This window comes from Manis javanica, chromosome 3 (assembly GCF_040802235.1).
Source record: "Manis javanica isolate MJ-LG chromosome 3, MJ_LKY, whole genome shotgun sequence".
Lineage (NCBI taxonomy): Eukaryota > Metazoa > Chordata > Mammalia > Pholidota > Manidae > Manis > Manis javanica.
In genome coordinates, this window is record NC_133158.1 from 118,224,467 (window position 1) to 118,244,816 (window position 20,350).

Sequence of the window (20,350 nt, forward strand, 5' to 3'; positions counted from 1 at the left end):
CAGGAGCTTCCTGGGTATAAACTGAGATTGGTTCCAGTACAAAGAGGGCAAGGAGAGCTGGAGGAAAGAGGCAGGCCACTCCACATTGCTACGTGGCAGCTTTAATAAGCAAGGGAACTTAGTTCCCATGCTTGATTCGAGCAGACCTCTGTGCCCACATCCCAAAATCTTAGTTTCTGTAGAAGCCTTAAAGGCTTCACTCACATATTCAGTCCAGATGGTCTCACAGAACCTCACCCTCTCATCTCTGTTCTTGCAAAGGGATCCCACTGTGGGCATGGTAGGTGGAGCATACCTTCCAAGGACAGGGAGACTTAAGGAGCTGCGGATTGCCCCAGGCCAGGCTTGAAGGTCAATCGGAGGCCACATCCTCCAGAAGACCTCATCCAACGTAATGCAATATAAATACTAAAGAAGTGCTACCTGGCGTTTGGTCAGGAGATAAGAATTCTTATTTCTCAACTACCAGCAAATTTAGAGCTGAATTTAATATAGTATTGCAGTAAATAATTTCTGGATCCTGGTCTAAAGATACCTGCCTCCCTTTATATACTGTCATCTTTTCCTAACAATATTTCAGAAGCATAGAGGACATAAACTACAGCTAGAGAATTAATGTCTAGTCTAATTCCTTCATTTTGCAAATTTTGAAACAGAGGTGAAGGACTTGCCTAAAGACAGACAGCTGAAAGAATCATAGCGTGAAATCAGACTCCTGGACTCCAGTTCGCTGCTTCAAGTAGTAGCGTTTAGAAGAAAAGCAAAGAAGTAGTCATCAAACTGGAGCACAGGTAAACCAGAGGCACTTTTGCCCAGTATCTGCAGCAGGCAGCTGTGCTTTGCTCTGGGCTTAGAGATACAGCCCCCATGAAGTAGGACTCATGCCCAGCTTCCCCCAAATCTGCAGTCCCACAGCCAGGGCTGCAGGCTGAAGCTTTGTCCTTTACTGGGCCTTAGGATGTATCCAGTAGGTACAGGAGGTACTGTGCCGGGAGATTCACAAAACTTTTAGGGGCTGGGGAAGTGTTTTAATTTATTTTAAAATCAGAAGAGGAAAATGAAATTTTATGTTTGAAAAAATATTAATTTTTTCTCATGTCCAGGAAGAAAGTGAAATTTGGGAGTCACCAAAACTACTACATTTTGCCTAAAACCAAAATAAAATAAAAATGAATTATTTAAAGTTTTAATATTTAATAAGTTTTAATACTGATATTATTGCAGTAGAGTAGTCCAGAAAGGCAAAAGAGTTTGAGGCCCATGGAAGTTATAATGTGGCCCTGACTCGAATCTCTATCCTACTACTCACTTTCCCTGCGTAATATTCTATTCTGGGGCTCACTCAGAGACAGACATATCCCCTCATTCCAGCCCTTTCCAATCTCTTTATCCTGGGGGATTCTGTTCCACGAGGTCATGAACAATTTCTGTCCTGTAGACAAACTGTGCAATCCAAGAAATTACTCTCACTTTCTTAAAATCAAAGAGAGACCCCGCATAGTCACCCCCCCTCCCCCTGTAAATACTTGTTTCGCAGAGAAGCAGATGAATAACTACTCTGAGAACCACCCAGAAAAGGAAGAGTCTGGGGATTGTGTTTCCCCTCTCACAAGAGTCCAATAAAGATCAGCTTGCACAAAACGAGAAGTATCATAGTTCTGGCCAAGAAAACAGGATTGACGTCAAACACAGACACAGGTAGGCCTCAGGGCTGTTGCAGGACGACCCTCTTCCTGGGGGCCACGCCACTCCCCTTGACTTCGGCACTACCTTCCCCTTCTTGCACCCAGGTTTAAGAAGTGCTTGGCTCCTTGCTCTCACTGCCTCCCTGGTGAGCCGGCACAGCCAGGATCTCCCTCTTTCTTCACCTTCTGTGTCTGTCTCTGGATATATCCATAGGTCTCCATGGGATATTTTTTTTTTCTTAACCCATGTAATTCTATTGCAGGTATCTCTGGTATCCACAAAGCTTTTGAAATCTTAATAGCTACTTGCGTGTTTCCACTGGTACCTCTGCAGGTCCTTGGGAAGACAGGATGCCTTGTTAGGAAACATTCATCTATTCTAATGTCCTCGCTAGCTAATGAGGAAACTGAGGCCCAGATGAGTGATGTGTCTCCCCTGAACTCTCAGTTTAGTTAATTAAAAAGAAGTCAAACATAATAAAGAATGAAGTTATGGCTACCACAGGATTAAAAATACTGTATCCAGAGGAATATCTGTGGGCCCACCAGGAGCTTAGAAATGTGTGTGGTTGGTCACCAAGCATGGCCACCCTGGCACAGGTGGGGTGCTGGGCTGGGGTGCACACGCAGGAGTTGGCTCCTGCAGCTTCTGTTGCACCCAGAAACGTCAACTGTGTTTTTCTGATGGTGACATCTCTCCCCACATGAAGGGGTTAACATTCTGGAGGCACATCCCCAAAGTGAAAATCCACTTTTAATTCTGACATTTCGTAAAGGTAATTTATGTGAATTTATGTGTGCAGCCTTTCCTGAGTGTCTCCGTGAGAACAGCAGAGGGATGCGCCGTGGATAAACAACAATACTCTAACACCTTGCCACTCTCCAACAAGCCCTTCTCTGTGCCAGCTGAGATAAGAAAATTGGCAAACAACTCTTCACAATTTCACATTTCGTACCTTAGTGATAACATGCCTGCAGGGCTGCTCTGGGTCCTAGGGAAATTTGAGTTGATGGAGGGTCTCTTCCCTGCCATCCCCTGTCCTGCCAGGCAGGATGCGACCAAGAAATGTGGATCCCCACTCCCTCCCTTCCTCACTGGACATCCCTGGGCAAATGGCTTCACCTTTCAGCATCACACGCTCCTCACCTACAAAATGAGGTCCTGGATTTTGTGGCTTGCAAATTGTGCTCCTAGAAATGACTAAGCCATTTTGATCAAAACATATCCACCTATCTGTTTCTGGATTTCTGAAGCCTTCATTTGAAGAGAGAACTGCTTTGATGTCTGAAAGCCATTGGACTAAATTATTCCTAACTTTCCTTCCAATTCAATCACAAGATTTGATCAATTTTTCTCCAGTATCCAGAGTATTCTAGACCTAAGGCTATAGAGGCTCCTGATATACAGTTTTCCCCATCTCACCTCCATTAGGTGACCTCCACCACACACGGTAGTTCCCTTGGGTGTAAATGCTGTGAGGATTAAGATGACAGTCACAGATTTGGGGTCCCTTTGTGGAGGTTCTGTGGTATTTGGCCTCTGACCTCCCTCTCAGACAAATGGAGATCCACTTTGACCAGAACTGCTAGGGACATCCCCAGTGGAGCACTGGGGTACGTCACCAGGCCAGAGCCAGAGGCCTGCTAGCCCTTCAGTAACTATTCTTGAATTTAAGAAGGAAACAATTGAGGGGTTTGCTGAGCTCCTCACAAAAGATTATTTATTTTTAGAGGTGTTTCATCAAAAATCTATACAGAAAAGAACTGCTAAAGACAAGGATACTGACTAGAGAATATTGGGAGGTCACAGATCTCTTATGACTCCCTGAGATTAATTTTTGTGCACATTTCCATGAATACTTCCATCACTGACCTGTTTGGAGCTATAATAGCGCTAGAGTATACTGTTGTTGTGTAGTCACCACTTACTTTCCTGTCTTCACTCCTGGGCTATGAGCAGCTGTAGAGCAGACTCCATGCTGTGCTCATCACCATGAGCAGCTCGTGGCATGGGCACACTGCAGAGCGGGCAGTGCAAGCTCTCACACAGACAAGGGGGTGCCCTGCTTATTTCTCTGTTGGATCTGGTATCTGAGGCCAAGGCCTATGTCTGATCCATTGTTGTGTGTACCTTACCTCATACCTCATACTTGGGAACTCAGTGAATGTCTGTGGGCTAAGTGACAAAGCTCTGTGGGAGGCACAAAAGGAATCATCTTCTGTGTACACACACTTACAAAGACATGCATAGAAACACATACCACGGTCTATCACCTATAGAAGCTCATAGTCTAATGGAGGTGATAGAAATGTAAGTGGATAATGGCAGACTTATGTGGTAGAGCCATAACAGGAGTATGTGCACAAAATACAACAGGACAGAACAGGGGTGAGTGGAGACGGGATTGAGAGTGTGGGAAGTTAGAAGTGTGGAGAAAGACACCTCAGAGCTGACTGCATAATAGAGGATGGGTGAGGACATTCCTGGCAAAGGTGTGAGGTGTGAAGAATGGGTGTGTTTAAAGGACGGTGGGTACTACGGTATAACTGAGATGGCAGCTGCCCGCCTCCAGCCCCCACCCCTTGAAGAGCTGGTAACACTCAGTTAGACTACTGCTCTCCAACAGGTTGAAGGTCTGAAATCCTCCTCACACCTCCTCAGTATTCTTCTCTCTGGATCACACCTCCATCCCTGCTGACTCGGTTCCTGCTCAGTCACACTGAATACCATCAGCCAGGAGTGTGAGGGTTCCATTTGCCTCCAGAACTTCATGAGATTAACAACTTCATTAAAGATTCAGAGAGGTCATGGAGAGGGGAGTCACACTGTGTATAGCTCAACTTTACACCATTCCTCTGTTGCGTCTCTTTCCAGGGTAACAGTTCTTCTTTGTGTGTGTGTTTGCTTATTATTTGAAATACATATCTATTCATCCACTCAGCCAGGTCTCTCAGACTTTCCCTTTCAACACCCCCAAAAAGTGAAATTCCCCCACAAAGATACATACTGGAGGTAGCTAGCGATATAAAGCTGTACAAGTCAGGGGAGAGCTGCCTGGAGAAGGGTCTGAAGAAGTAGCAGGCAGCCAGCCTGTGCACCAGGCATCAAGCACACTGACTTATCTCAGGCGGGAGCAGAAGTGCCCTACTTTGAAGGTGTCCCAACCATGAAAGTCTAGGGCATGGAGGGAACAGAAAAGTGGTGTCATCCTTCTCCTTAGGAGAACAAGGCTAAATCACTAGCCTTCCCACACCCTCAGAAGGAAGAAAAAATGAGCATGCAAGGAATTGATCAGGAAAAAGGTGTTGGTCCTGATGATACATGTCAGGGGGCCTCTAAGCACTCAAATATTTTTTCCATGTATTAGTAAAAGAGAAAGGAACAAAGAAACCAGGGGAAACAACCAAGGCCAACAATTCTACCTGTAGTATTCCTTTTCTTCTCTCTCCAAAATAAATAGGGTTCCTGATTTTGAATCTGCTGAATTAGAGACTAGATGGTGACAATGCTTAGAAATTAGAAGAAGCCTCTTTCCCAGTTCTTGGGCCATCCCAGGGGAGGCTGTGGATAGTGTTTACTAAGGGTTGCTACCTACCCGGCATGAGTCCCGGTGCCAGGGAGGATACCAGCACACACATGCCACGGCCAGATGTTCCTGGTAAGGAGCTTTGTTTAAGAAAGTTCCCCAAAGCCTGGGTTTCCTGCTAGGCCAACTGTTACTTCTCACGTACAGATTTCATGAAATTCAGGGAAAAGTATTCATCCAAACGCTGAAACAATGTTTTTCTCTTGAAATAGAACTATGGCCTGTATTACTTTAATGACATTTTTATTATAAATATTTTTACTGAAGTATGACATGCATTCAAAAAAATCATAAATATGCCGATCAATGAAGCATCATAAAATAAACATACCCACCTAACCAACACATAGGTCAAGAAATACCATATTACTGGCACCCTGATGGGATTATTTTTCTCAAAGACATATTCAGCTGGTTTCACATGCTGGAATCCGAGAGCACTGCCAGACATTTTAGATATCATTTAACTCAGCGCCTTCATTTCACAAATAAGAAACCAGATGCTCATATGGAAGCGGGAAGGGATTTGCTGCAGGTCACAAAGCAAGTTAGAGGAAGTTCCAAGTTTCAGGCTCCGCCTTGTTCTTATTGCCTCAAATTCCTAGGAAGATTAGGCTGGCCTGTGATGCAGGAGAAACCTGCTCTTCGTGATGACTCCTTTCTCAAAGAGTCTGCAGTTAGCTCTCTCCTGTCCCCATAAAGCCAGGCTCTGAAGAGCTATCCCAAAGACACCACTCTAAAGCCCACACAAACCATCACTGTTCTCTGTCAGGGGTACCTGACATACATGCAACACATGGTAAAATATTTGTTAAGCGAATTAATGAAGTGACACTTCGTTGTTTCAACAGATGTTTTTCATATTCTTCTTTTTCTATTTCCATTATTTGTCTGGTCATTTTGACCCACAGCCTGTGAAATCACCTTCCTTTTCTAAAGAAGTTATCACGTGGAAGGTGAGGGAACAATAAATGTCACATGAGAAACACTAGAGGGAACTGGAGAACAGAGAAGAGAAGACAGCGGGATCACCCTTTTCAGATATCTAAAGGCTTGCCAGGAGGGGAAGAGAATATTTATTCCATTTGCCCTTGAAAGAACAAAAAGGATAAATGGATCTCATGTTTCTCATGACCAAGCTTCTTAAGAAATGGTCCATCCTTGCTGTCTCTACTTAGTTTTATCTAATTCACACCTTAACCCACAGAAATCTGCTTTTTAGTCCCAACATATCTTTGAAACATTCTCAACAGAGCTCTGGCGACTGAATCCAGTGGATATTTCCCACTCTATCTTTCTTGATCTCCTTGGCACCACTGATTGCTGACATTATCCTGTGAAGTTCTTGTTTCCTTCTGTTCCTTGTAGCTGCAGGTTCCCAGTTTCGTTTCTACTTCCTTGTTGCTGGCTTGTACTTTCCTTCATGGAGACCATCTCCTCATATCTCACGTACACCCTGGATGCTCTCTGCAAGCAACCTCTTTCATTCTCACTGGGTAAGCCTGATTTACAGATCTAGGACTCCCATAACTGTGTCTCCAGTGAGACCCCTTTCCTAAGCTCTAAATCCATCTACATAACTGTCTACTAGGCCTGTCACCTTCATTGACGCCCCCCCCCCCAGGTACTTCTTACTCATCTTATCCAAAGATGAATTTATCTTTCTCTTAGCTCCTCCATAAACTTGCTCCTCCTTTTTATTTCAGTCTAGGTGAATGACAACACAACATACAGTTGCCCAGGCCAGAAATCTGCCTGATTCTATCTTCATGATCAATACTTGTCAATCAGGCATTTAGTCCTATAACTTTTAATTCCCTAACATCTACTGAGTTGTCTATTTCCTTCCATTTCTATTGCCACAGCCCTAGTTTATCTCTTGAGGAGCATTATAAAGATCTTCTAACTGGTCTTTCTCCAATATTACTCTCTCAAATTTACGCAGTACATTGAAGGAAGACTAATTGTCCTGTAATACAAATCAAATTGGATGACAGACCACTTAACCTTCAATGAATCCCCACTGCATTTCAAATAAAATCTGAACTCCTGAGCATGGTAGGCAAGACCGTTGTGATATAAACTCTTACTAACCTGTGGAAGTTCATGCTTCACCAAGTCTCTTCCCTGTCTTTCCTTTTCCACCTTCTCCCATCTTCCTTGCCCCACCATAGCACTTACACCCTATCTTCAGCCAAGGCAGGTCACATAAATCTACCAAGCTCCTCATTTCCTTTACCTAGTGACTCTCATTGCCCTTCTTGTCTCAGCTCAGAAAGCAGCTTGAGGCTTCCCTGGCCAATCTTGTCTCACAAGTTAGAATTCTCTCTACTGTGTGTTTCTCCTTGTGGACCATGTTTATCATTATGACTGTACTCATCATACTCTTTTACAGTTACCTATTCTTTAACTTTTATGTGCTCCTCACAAATTGTAAGATCCTTGATGATAGGGCAGGATTTTTTTTAACCGCAGTAGCCTAGTGCTAAGTAGAGCACATAAACATAATTCATTAGGTACTGGCTGAACAAATGGATCAGTAATAAATATCTTCACTCCGTGGAGCATCCATAACAGAACACAAAGGAGACTCAGCTTAGGATGTCTCTGCTTAGATGGGATAGAACCAGACCTGAGAAGATTTGAAACCCCTTCTTTGAACCAAACCCTGAACTCACCAGCTCCCACAAACTTCACGTAAATGGCAATTCAAAAAAGCAATTTTTCCTATACTTTGCAGACACTATGATCTTTTATCAACCAGTTCTTTAGTCATTGCCTGCAACTGGCATAAATGAGTAGAAAGTGAGCTCTGTGAGGGAAGAGGCCATGCCCCCATTTGTCCTCTCGGATGCCCACAGAATGCACAACACCGTGGGTCAGACAGAGCTCAGTCACAGTGGATGTCACAGAAGATATCTGCATCACTAGAGTCAGAACAAGAAAAAAACCCACTTCTGCCTGACACTTACCCTGAGAGGTAAATGGCAAATATGAGAACATTTCTTGAGAGCAGGTCTAGGAATGGAGGGAAGAGAGGGGAGCTTATCCCAAAAACAAAGTGCAATATTCAGGAGCAGGCACTTGAAAGGGTTGAAATAGGTAGAACAAGAACAGAAAGGTGAGCCTAGGGTCTTACGTAAACAGATACTGCTGACTTCTCAACTTCGCTGTCACCATAGCTGAAGAACAACCTGTGTTTTAATAGCTGGGATATGCATTGAGCTTTCAAAATTCTGAATGCTAAACAAGACGCCAAATTGGACAAAATAATTAGATATAAGACAGTATTAGAGTAATATCATTCTAAAGTAACTGACCCATTTCCTCTCCTCCTACGTCAGAATTTTAACAGCTGGAATTCAGCCTGTTCTACAGGATACCAAGAAGATCTAAACAGGTGCAGAGAGCTCCACCCAGACAGGAAGAAAAGGCCAGAGCTGTAGAGAAGGGCAAGCTCTCAAGAAAGTAATGAAGGCCAGAGTATAGACTGTAGAAATGAAAGCTGTTCTATTTCAAGAGTAACATCTGAGTTCATTCTATGTTGATTTTTAAAAAGTGGACAGTTCAGAATGCTAACAAATAAAAACTAAAAAACAAAGTTCTTATTAGCTTGCTGAAGTTACTTAGGTAAGAGACACAGGTAAGAACAAGAAATTCTGTCACAAAAGGCTTTTTCTGTATGTCAGTAAGGAAACAAAAATAAAAGTGCCTAATATAATTGTATATGCACATAGGTGCAATAATGTGCATATATAAATCCAGAATATAAGAAGGTAAGGATAAACGTGTATTTATGTGTCATGTGCTACAACTACCATTAAAGCAATGAGAAATATTAGCCAGAATTGAAGTAAACACATTGATAAAATCAAAGTGCGACCTGTGATATTCACATTCCCTTGGTTCTGTGAATGTGCGTCTCAAGGCTGGCTTGCTGAGGACAGATGCTGTTTGGCTTTGATCAGTCTTTCTGTTAACATATGACTTCACTCACAAAGTAATCAAGAGAGGAGGAGGAGGACTACAGACTAGGAAAAACTCAAAACAGTCATTATTAAGCAGTCAACAGTACCATCTTCATATATAAAGTGTACACATATAATAATAATACCCCTCAACTTCTTTATCTGTGAAAATGTGTATGGTGATGCCTGCCTTGCCTATTCGATGAGATTGTTTTGTGAAGATCAAATGAAAACTTGTGAAAGTACTCTGTAAATGATGGAGTGCCTTGATCATCATCTTTTGAAGAGCCATTAGCATATGATTATAGAAGAAGGAGGAACTCTCAAGGGAATAATGAAATAATATCTGGCAGGGGATGTTGGCAATCCTTGAAAGATGCCAAAAGGAAGGTGGCACTGCTGAAAGCTTTCAGGGCAGTCTGACTCCTATCCTGATGAGGTCACATATGTAACATACGGTAACATATGTAGGGTGATAGTGAGGACAGTCAGTGTGTCTGGACTGGGGATGTGCCAAATCATTCTAGGAAGCAAGTGTTCCACCTAGACCAGGGCACCAGGTAGAAACTGAAGCTCAAAGGACCAGAATTTGATGCTGATGTCACCCAAGTCACCCATACACACTCGTTCTATGTGAATTTCTGCCTCTAAAGTATCCCTTCAGATGGTCAAAGCAGTGAGAGAACATCTGTGGCTTATATGTCTTATTTATGAAAGGAGAAATTCAAGTGAATGAATAAGGTTGACCACTCCATAGAGCTTTTCTTTTGAGGAAAGTATCACTAAAAGTTAGCTAGCCCTCCGTATTACTGTTCTGCAGTATCTCTGAATCCAAGAACTTCAACTGTGACATTGCATGGTATTTGAAGAGATTGCTGAATTGTTCGACGTGTCTCTAAAATATATACCCTAGTAACTATAAGGGAAGTTCTATCTTCCCTCTTTAATGAGCTGGGGCCTATCTGTAATACCCAGTACTATTTCTAGCTACTATTAGTCATTACTTCCTCTCTTGAATCCTACTTAAAATAGGCAAGGTCAGACTCCAAATGATATTATTGTTTGTCTGCGAAACTCTGTAATTCTCCCACCAAAGTCCAACCAGCGGATAAACTTATTAGAAAATGCTATAGAGACTAGCTGAAACCAACTCTCCTTCAGAATGTAGCCTCTTCAATTTAAGAGGTTCCTTCCATGTAATAGTTCAACATTACATCCAGTATAGGCACCTCTAAGATAATTACTTTGGTTCACTGATAATGTTACCGATCTATAGATATAGATCTTATGATAAAGAAAGTGGGATTAACCAGTACATTTTATAAGATATGCTGGTATATTTGAACATATGAAACACAGAGAGGGATCATTTAAAATAAGTAATATCTCTACTATTTTTTTTTTTACTTATTGTCTTCCAGGGCAAATCCAAGTTCATTCTTCATCCAACTTCCTTTCTAAAATGACAATACTATTTATAATAGCTAAACTACCTAAAGGTACCTCAGGAAGAATGTTACACAGCTCTTATAAATGACATTGTACAAATACAATAGAAACACATCCATGGCATATTTTTTTTAGGTTCTAAAACAGGACATAGCATGATCTCACTGTTTATAAAAATAAAATATGGATCCATGTATAAAAGAAAATTTATAAAGATATCCACCAAAATGTTAACACTTGCTTTCTCTGGGTAATGGAATTATAGGTTTTTTCCTCAATTCATATTTTCTAATTTTCTTTGATTAAAATGTTATAAAAGGATGAAATGAGGAAAAAAACATTAGCTCTAGTCAAGACATTGAAAATTGAAAGTTTTTAAAACACCCATATTTTCATGACAGATTTCCCATTCTCAAGTACCTATCATCAAGGAAAAAACTAATTCTGTTTCATTCAGAAAAGACATCAAAATTTGGCCTTCAGAAATTGTATAAAAATTAAAGTCAGAAAAAGGCTAAAATTCACACCCAGACACTACTTCCTATTCATGAATAGTTGGGTTATTGGGCATTGCCTTTCCTCTGCTCACTTGATAGCAAAGGCTGCATTCAGGAAATAAAATCGAAAGAGCTTTGAGAGGTGAAGAAAAGCAGTGTTTCTTGAGCAAGTTTTACCACAAGAAGTTATGAAATTGCTATGAAGCCAAGAGGTTACAAACTTGTTATGTAAATCATATAAGGGGAGAAGAAGGGGGAGATACTTATCCTGGAAAGGTAAGTTCAATGTACTTCCAAGGAACAGATCACCGAGAAGAAAGCCTTAGCTACAGATAGACAGGACAGAGCAGTTTGGAAGAAGTTCTCATTTTTCCAGCAAAAGGTCATAACAAGTGCTGTGGAGTTGGAAATGGATGAGGTGTCAGTGACTTTGTTTTAAAGAGTGGCCCCAGGGGAAGGAGTGGTGAGTGGTAACTGCGTAGGGGAGCCATTCCACACCAACTTGACCTTCACAGAGGCTAGATTCAAAAGCACTGATCTGGAAAAAAAAAAAACAGAATAAAATACTTTTCTTCTTTCCTCCCGCATTATTCCAAAAGAGTTAAAGTCACAAAATAGGCCATCTTTCTTTGAGAAGAAGTCAAGCCTGGCCAAGGGACTCCATATCCCAAAACATAGCCCTAAATTTCCTTCCCATTAACTCTTCAGTGACTTTTCTGCCATCAGTGCTTCTCTCTGAAACACATCCTCTCTTTCAAAGCTGACATTACATACCTACATGGTACTGAAAAAGGTTTTTTTTTCTTGTCTTCTCATGATTTTTCCTTCCTTTAACTTTTACAAAACTTGAATTCTTGTTCATTTTCAGTTGTGAAGCTTCATTCCTGTTTGGGAGTTCAGCCAATAAGTAGGAGTGGCTAAGCCGTACAACTCGGCTTCCTCCACTGGAGCCTGAAAAGATGTCTCTACTTTTGATTTAAGCACTGCTCTGTGGGCAAGGTAGCTAGATTACTCACCTACAACTCAAAGGCACACATGTTTGGGGAATTAATTAAGCCAACCCTTCCACAGGATAATGGACAAGGAACAGTAAAGACATAAATTGAGTCATTTCACATAATCAATTCCTATATCAGGAAATAGACTGTTGCAGTAGAGAAAGCTTTGAAGTCAGACAGACCTGGGCTTTAATCCAAACTCCATAATTTACCAGATGCCTGAGGTAAGGTAACAATTTAAAATTTCTTAGCTTCAGTTTTCTCAGATGTGAAGTGGATCCAATGTTTATTTACTGTGCAGGGCAGTAATAAGAATTAGAGGGGCTAATGGATCTAAGGGCGTAGCTAAGTGCTTACAATACAGTACAATTTCAAAACATAGTTTTAGAGGTTTGAGGAAAAGGAAGGCTAGAAGGAGTCTAGTCATCAACTGAGTCTATGTCAGAGGAACTTTTACACTTGGGAGCAGAGTATATGATCCCTAGTGATGGTGGGGAAAGCCTCGAAGTAGGAACCAGGAAATCTGAGTTCAGATGTAACTCATTTCTCTTCTCCAGGAATTATTTCCTTCATGTAAACTCGGAGGGTACTGAACTAGTTGGTCCTCAATTTCCTTCCAGCTTTGCTAGTCTAGCACTCCATGTGGGCCTGGTTTGGAACCCCCATTCTAAATCAAGGTAGAGAGCTAAGAGGCCATTTATAAACCAGTCAAATATCAAAAGTAAAAAGGGGGGAATATATTTATTTTTATTACCTTTATCCCACTACAAATGACGACTCTCTTGTCTTTGGTTGTATTTATAGAAAATTACATCGTAAAGAGCAGCAGGGATAAGAAATCAATAAGAAGAAACATTTACTAGCTTGTTGCTATTTTACTTTTTAATTCTGCAAGAAAGAAACACTGAATTGTAGGAATTCCTTGTCTGGTTTCATTAGCTGGTCCCTCCACCCAATGGAAGTGGCACTTCAGGGAGGGCTGACCTTCCTATGTTGGGGCTTCATGCAGCTAGACCTGGTCCATTCGAAGCAGAATTCTCCTGCCCACACCAACCAACCACTGTGGGTCATGGCTTCTTCTCCAGCCTCTGAAACAACCTAGCTATAGCTCCCTGGGTAGCTTCCCATAGTGAAAGCTTCCATGGAGAGTTCATCTCACCTAGCACAAAGGATTTTATCTTTCTCAACTGACTACACAACTACAATTCAAAGATGAATCAAAACTAGATCTTCTTGCATGGAGTTTACAGCTTAGTAGAGGAGATAATGATTTAAGCATCATTCCTAAATTAGAAAGATTTGAAATTAAATGTCCTTATTGAATCACACTATATGGACACTCCCATACTGGAATATAATGCAACCCTTAGAAACCATATTTTTAAGAGAATTAAATGACAAATAAAAATTCACAGAATAACACTAAGTGAAAAAGTATAGTCCTAAGCTACACATACCCTGTGGTTTTATTATCTAAACCTAAAGTAGATATAAATAAGCAAATAAAAATCCTAGAACTTAACATACTGAAGAATTAAAAGGAGTTCATGTCTAGGAGGCAGAGGTTGTAAAAGATGTCATAAAATAATCCAGTAGACAAATACTGATATGAAAAATATATTATGAAACACAAATACAGATTATAAAATGTTATATTTAAAAATACCCACACATGCTTTGTAAACAAATGCACCAAAATTTTATGAATGATTATCTCTGCGTGGCTGGTTTATGAATGACTGTTACTGTCCTTTTACATTTTTCTAAATTTTCTATTTTTTTTCACTAAACATACATTATACTTACTTTTGAGGCAAAAAAATGTTAAAAATAATGAGTGAATACAAGTCAGTCAAAGGACTACCAGACAAAAGGAACTGAGTGAAATATAAGAATAAAAATCTAAGACCTCAGAAGGTGGTGGGAAAGGAGGCAACCATACAAGAAATCTCATCAAAGGTAAGGGTGACCCAAGGAGCTTGGAAGGGCTTGTCCTACTCAGAGATCACTGTACTCTGTGGGCCATGGAAATATACTTATTTTTTAAAGTTCACCTAATAGCTCAGTCCTACCTCCTCAAGGGAGCTTTCCTTAGCCACTAAAACTCACTTGAGACAGATGGACCTCCTCAACAAGATGAAGCATTGCATGCACCATAAGGTGAGTGCCCTTTCCCTCTAGGGTACTATTAACACCTCTAGGTCAGACAGCATCCTCTGTGCTGCACTGTGACCCCTCTCTGCCACCACTGAACAGAACAGATGCTTAATAAATGCTACCAGACAGTCATCTGTACAGAAAGCAACAAGGTCATGTAGAGCTGTCCAGGTAGGTAAGTATCTAAGAGCTCTTGCACAGTAAAACAGTAAGCAGATACCAAGGACCCAGTGCAACTGGCTGCTGAAGACAAGTGTTAATTTTAGTCTAGTAGTTGCCTTTTGGTGCCATGAATGATGGCAGAGAGCTGCTGTCCCTGGCGGGTGACAAATGGTATGCAAAGCTTTTTGTTGTGGGAATGCATTATCTAGGGCTGGGCCAAATAATATGTGTTTCAATGTATTGCTGCTCTTAGAATAGTGATGTCCCAACTGTGAACCAGGTAGGGTTGAATACCCAGAAATGTATGGTTGGAGCTTCATATAAGCAGAAAGAATGTTATCAGTACATGACCCTCAAGTAGAAAGAAAGCAGAAGAGAGCATTAAGGAAATGTCAATAAGTAGATATAAACTCACTGCTCAAGGAAGAGACTGATGTGAGTCCAAGATTATAAGCCTAAGAAATCGCATTCCCATCGTCCGGCATGCAAATGGTTCATCCTGAAGCCCTGTGCTGACCATACTTAGAAGATTCTTTCCAAATAGTGCAAGTTTCACTAACGCAGATGCTGAGTTTTAGTTCCCTCCCATGGTCCCAGGTACCCTGCCTCTGGTATAACCACACCTGCAGTTTAGAAGATATTGCTGGGAAGGGTGACTTTCCTGGGACTTGTGAAAGGTCCTTACACAATGACAAAGTGAAAGTTTTGTAGAGGTTTATGAAGAGTTCTAAACTGTAAATGATCTCCAAATTATCTGGCTAGTATGAGGCAGTGGGAGTGAAGAGAACAATGTACTGGACATTTGGAACCCAGGTTTGAGTCCCATCTGTTATGAATCTGTTGTATGATCTTGAGGCAGACTACTTCAATCCCCTGAGCCTTATTTTACTGACCTGAAAAAGTGTAAGGTTAAAAACCCTTACAGAGACTAATTCACAGGGGCAAAAAAGATAAAATAAAATAATCAATGTGTATCAGTAAAGTTACAATTTCTACAAAAGTACATTTCTATCATCTTTCATCTTCATGGGTAGGAAAAGCTCCTCTCTTTCCCTTACAACTTATGCCCATTTATTCTGGGTCCTTTCACAAATAAGCTCTTTGGAAAGAATATTTATGTTCGCCAGCTCCAGCCTCAGGACCTTTGCACTTGCTATTCCAGTTACTAACATGATTCACGCTCTTGTGTCATTAGGATCTTAACTCAAATAACAACTTATTTCACCCTAAGCACCCTCCCCAAAATCTCGACTCTCCAACATTTCCTATCCCTTCCCTGTTCTATTTTCTGCTATATCTCATATATTATATATTTCATTGATTTATTTTGTTAATTTTCCATGGGTTTCATTAAAAGTGTCAGTTATTTGACATCAGAGATTATTTCTTTTTGTTCATTGCTGCTCTTTTCCCAACCCTAGAATTAATATTCAATATTTCTGAATGAATGAGGTATGAAAAGATGTTTGTATTGGACAGACATTGAATAAATAGTTTTAAATGAGTAAATCTTATTCAAATATCTCATTTTATTCTGTGCCACATCACCTACCTACTTCCATGAAGCACAGACTTTTGAGATATAGGTAGAATTCTGAATCAATTTCACATAAAACCATGTGCATGAAAATGAAAAGAGTTTCGTTAATTACACAGATACCTTAGGCTATGTGTTTAACATTGTTCTGCTGACTGGTGGAGCCCTTCACAAGACCAGACCTTCCCTTCAACTCATCAGGAAGGCTACAAAACACAGTCGAGCATTCACACATTTGTGGAATTCTCCAGCAGTGTTTATTATGAATGAGGGTAGGGATGGGACAGCCAAGCACCTTCCATAACTGTTCCTTAGTGGGTGACTGCTTCCCAGACCGCAGGACAAAGCTTCTCAACTAAATAAAACCCTCTACATCCCACAATTAAGAACTTCTGCAACATCACTTCTTTAAGTTTCAGAAAAGCAGAGGAATAGACGTGCTTTACAAATAAGAAGTCTTAATCATATTTTTTCCAAATATTCCTTACAAGGTTCTCAATGTATTTAAAAAACATTTTCATCTGTATTTCTAGTTCCACTATATGTGAACCACCTTGCTTCCCTTGCTAAGCATCTGATATAGTCTGTTGTAGTTAGGAGTGGTCCATTCTGTTTTTCTTCCTCGTAATCATTCTGAAAAACTTCAAGCAGAGTGAAGTGACACCTTCACAGAGGTTCTGTCACTGCCAAATTATGGACTGGACAGCCATGAGCCTGGAGTAAATAAATGTCCACTCAGTAGGTATGATGCTCCTCAAATCCACTATGTCATGTCTGACCTGAAGCTCTAAGCCTGCCACTGAGCACCCAGGACCTGGTGTGGACCCAAATTCTCAGCCCCACACCCCTTCTATACAGCCACAGCAAATGCTCTCTATTCCGGAAGTATGCTTCAGACAATAAGACTTATGAGTTAACTTAAATTCTTCTTTTGCTAGAAACTCTTCTTACCTCTGTATGTCCAAAGCCCAGGTCAAATGTTATTTCATCCTTACAACCACCCCTGATAGCAATCTGCCTCGTTGCCATGAATATCTCCACTCAGTAAAACCAACATTTGCTTTCTTCTTCTTGTAGCACTTATCATATCTTACCTTGTGTTGTAGGTTTTTATGTACATATTTTCAATCCCCAAGCTTAGGATGACATACACTGTAAGTGATAATGAGGTGATTATTTTATTAGTGAATGGATTATAGAAAGCATATCATTGGGTTTGTTTTCAGGATTTCAGTAATTTATTCTGTTTTCTTTGGGAATTCAGGGCACTGTGCTATCATACATTCTAATTTCTTTTCTTATTTTTATGTCATCGATCTATTGAGCAATGAATTTTTTTTTTGCACTTGTCAGTTTTTCTTCCTTTTCTCTTGTAGGCACCTGGAGAGTGTGCTAGAGCTGTGTCATCTTGCTAAATACTCTAGCTTTCAACTCACTGAGCCTTGATATCTGGTTCAATATTTTGGGTAGGTATCAAGGCCAATGGCATGTTCTGCTGATGTCATTATTTCTCTTCCTACTTCTTAGATAATGAGAGGTTAGGGACAAAGAATTAATTTTACCTCCTCCCTGATGATATTGATCTGTGGCCTGGCCTATCAGTACGTAGAATTATGTTTCCCTTGAAAGAGAATGATTTGAAATTTCTTCCATAAGAAATTGGAAGAAATCAGTTGACAGACTCAAATACCTAGCGGCCAAGCCAGATCCCATAGCGACTGAGCAGGATTAGGGAATGCATGTTCCGTCTATAGAGAGCACATGCTGCCCGGCCCCAGCCCATGTGGTTTCCATTTGGGAATATGGACTCACTATTACCAGTTCCTCTTATCTTCCTAAAAAATGAGGTATCTGAATTTTTACAGGAAATTTCCTGGATGTTAAATATCTGGAACTAGTTCAGTGTTGTTTAACACTGCAGCATGCACAAAACACACCTGAAAACTGGACTCACCTATGGTCTGAATCCCCTGAATGAAAGGAACTCTTGGGCTCAACCCTGCCATTAGATTCTACATTTCTGAATCAGCTAGCATTCCAATTAGCTGAATTAAGTGACACATGTTTAGAAGGGTTCTAGAAGATACAAAGATCCAGATGGGCTGAATAAAATGAAGACACTAACTACTGCTGGCCCATCTATCAACCCTATCCCTAAGGAGAAGTTCCAGAATTTGGTGGAAAGAAATTTTCCACAAGAAGCAAGTTAATCAGGAAAGAAGCTTCTCTGGAAAAGTCCTCTACTCTACAGGTATGATATTTCCACTGGATGCTAAGAAAAATTCAGAGGCCCTAAAATTTTCACTGAAAGGAATCTTAAAGGACATCTGGGTATAACTGCCCAAATGACACAGCTTATGCTTCCACTTGCAGATGATGCCTGGGACCACTCACTACAAGTCATGGGAAGTGAACAAGTAAGAGACTGACATCTGACTTGCAGCTCCCATAAATGCTGGCTGTGTGACCTTGTGCACATAACATTGCCTTTCTGGGCTCCAGTTTCTCTATTTGGAATAAGGGAATTGGTTAAGCAGTTTCTGCAAAGCCCTTACAATCAGACAGATACTAAGAATACACAGAAGTCTGCCAAGATTGTGTAGCACTGCACTGAGGCAGGCCCACGGGGATGAATACTAGCACTGTCACAACAAACTCAGATGCAACACATGCACGTGCACACACACACACACACACACACACACACACACACAGAGGAAATATTTCCTTCCACAAACTAAGAATGATATAACCTTCTGAGCATGAAGGGGAAAGTGATAGCTAAAATTAGCATCTTAAAAAATACACTACATAATCACCAAAGATGAGGTTTCTTAAAACTGTAGAACAATGAGATATAATGATCACTGTCATAAGAGAGGAAATTGCAGGAGTCAGTTTGAAAGGATTTGGGGGTGTTTTTTTCCCCCTGGTGAGATTGGTTTTTCCACATACCACAGTAAGACTGAAAAGCTAAAATATTTCCCCAGGGCCTTTATGATCCATGCCTCATAATGCTGCTGCTCTTAAGAGAGTGTCATTCAGCCTAGATGAAAGCCTTCTGCTGCAGAGAGCAGAGAGTGGGTCAGCATCCACGTAGTCATGCAGTCTTTTTCTCACATTTGCATGTCACTTTTCAGTTTAAGAGACCCCTTTACATACGTGTTCTCATTTGTTCCCTAAAATAGCCCTATTTGATGGCGTCTATGTATCATTATAAAATCTCTCTCAGATGAGTTAAAAAACACTGCACTCAAACTGCCTGTAAGGAAATAACACCTTCTGTTTGCTATTTGACAGCTCAGGAAGCCCTTTCAATTCTTTTGGCTTTTTGAGATAAGGTATGACCTGCTGGGTAGGATAGAAGAAGGAGAGAAAGAGGAATCAAATCTAATCTTGGCCTTAGCTTGCTGATCAAACGAACAAATCACTTCAATTCACCAAGCCTCAGTTCACTAAGCCGCTGAATAGAGAAAATTATACCTATCCTACTGCTGTTATAGGGCAGTTAAGATCCAAATCAATATAAAGAAAAGTATGTCAAGTGATTCTATAGGCTGAAAAATACAGGTCTGCAAACCTCATCAACCCTGGGAAGTAAGGAAGAATAGAGGATTTTGTATGGTCATGGAAAACTACGAGCCTAGATGGAACTGCAGGTGTATGGTGGGGGTGCCCAGAAAGCCAGGCCGGGGCACAGGAGCAGTCAGGTACTAAAGAGAAGCCCATCTCTTCGCAGACATGGTGACAAGCCATCTGACCTTACCTGACTAGGCTGTGGCAAGTCCTCACGGCTCTTCTTTTTCTTCTTGGACAAAGGGGGCCAAACCACAGATAGCTAGCAGCCAGTAGAGATGTGACTGTCTCTGATGAAGACAAACAGGGTTGACCTTGTGCTGTCAACTTCTCAGTCTGAATCTTGCCTCACTGAGTGGACTCAGTTACATGCTCAGTCTCAAACAAAGGGTCAAATGAAAAGGCTGGGGATGTTTACAGGGTGGAACTCACCCTGTCAAAGACGGAGAACTGGGTTTGTGGGTGGGGCCTTTCTTGTTTTAAAATGACACACCTCTCTCTCCTGTCCTCTCCCTGAAGAAGTCTGGATTTTGCTGCCAGCTCCCTGTTTAATTGAAGTCTTTTGATGGAGTAAGTAGGAGCAGCCTTCTGTCCATTCCTCCATACTGTCCATATGCTCCCCATGAGCCATCAGCAAGCTTAAGCCTGAAGCTACATTCCTATTACTAATATTCTTTTATGGATATTTGTGATTGTTGAGCATCATCACCACTTGTGTCTCAGAAGTGTAGAGG

General features: G+C 41.0%; 1 protein-coding gene across 2 annotated transcripts in view; it reads right to left on the minus strand.

Annotated features, from left to right (window-relative positions):
* TPRG1 (tumor protein p63 regulated 1) overlaps positions 1-20,042 on the minus strand; it is a 230,714-nt gene extending 210,672 nt beyond the window's left edge. For both annotated transcript variants that reach the window (XM_073231920.1, XM_017652467.3), the window contains exon 1: positions 19,807-20,042. The gene's annotated coding sequence lies outside the window, so the exon portion shown is untranslated. The remainder of the gene's footprint in view (positions 1-19,806) is intronic.
* Between the last annotated feature and the right edge of the window lie 308 nt (positions 20,043-20,350).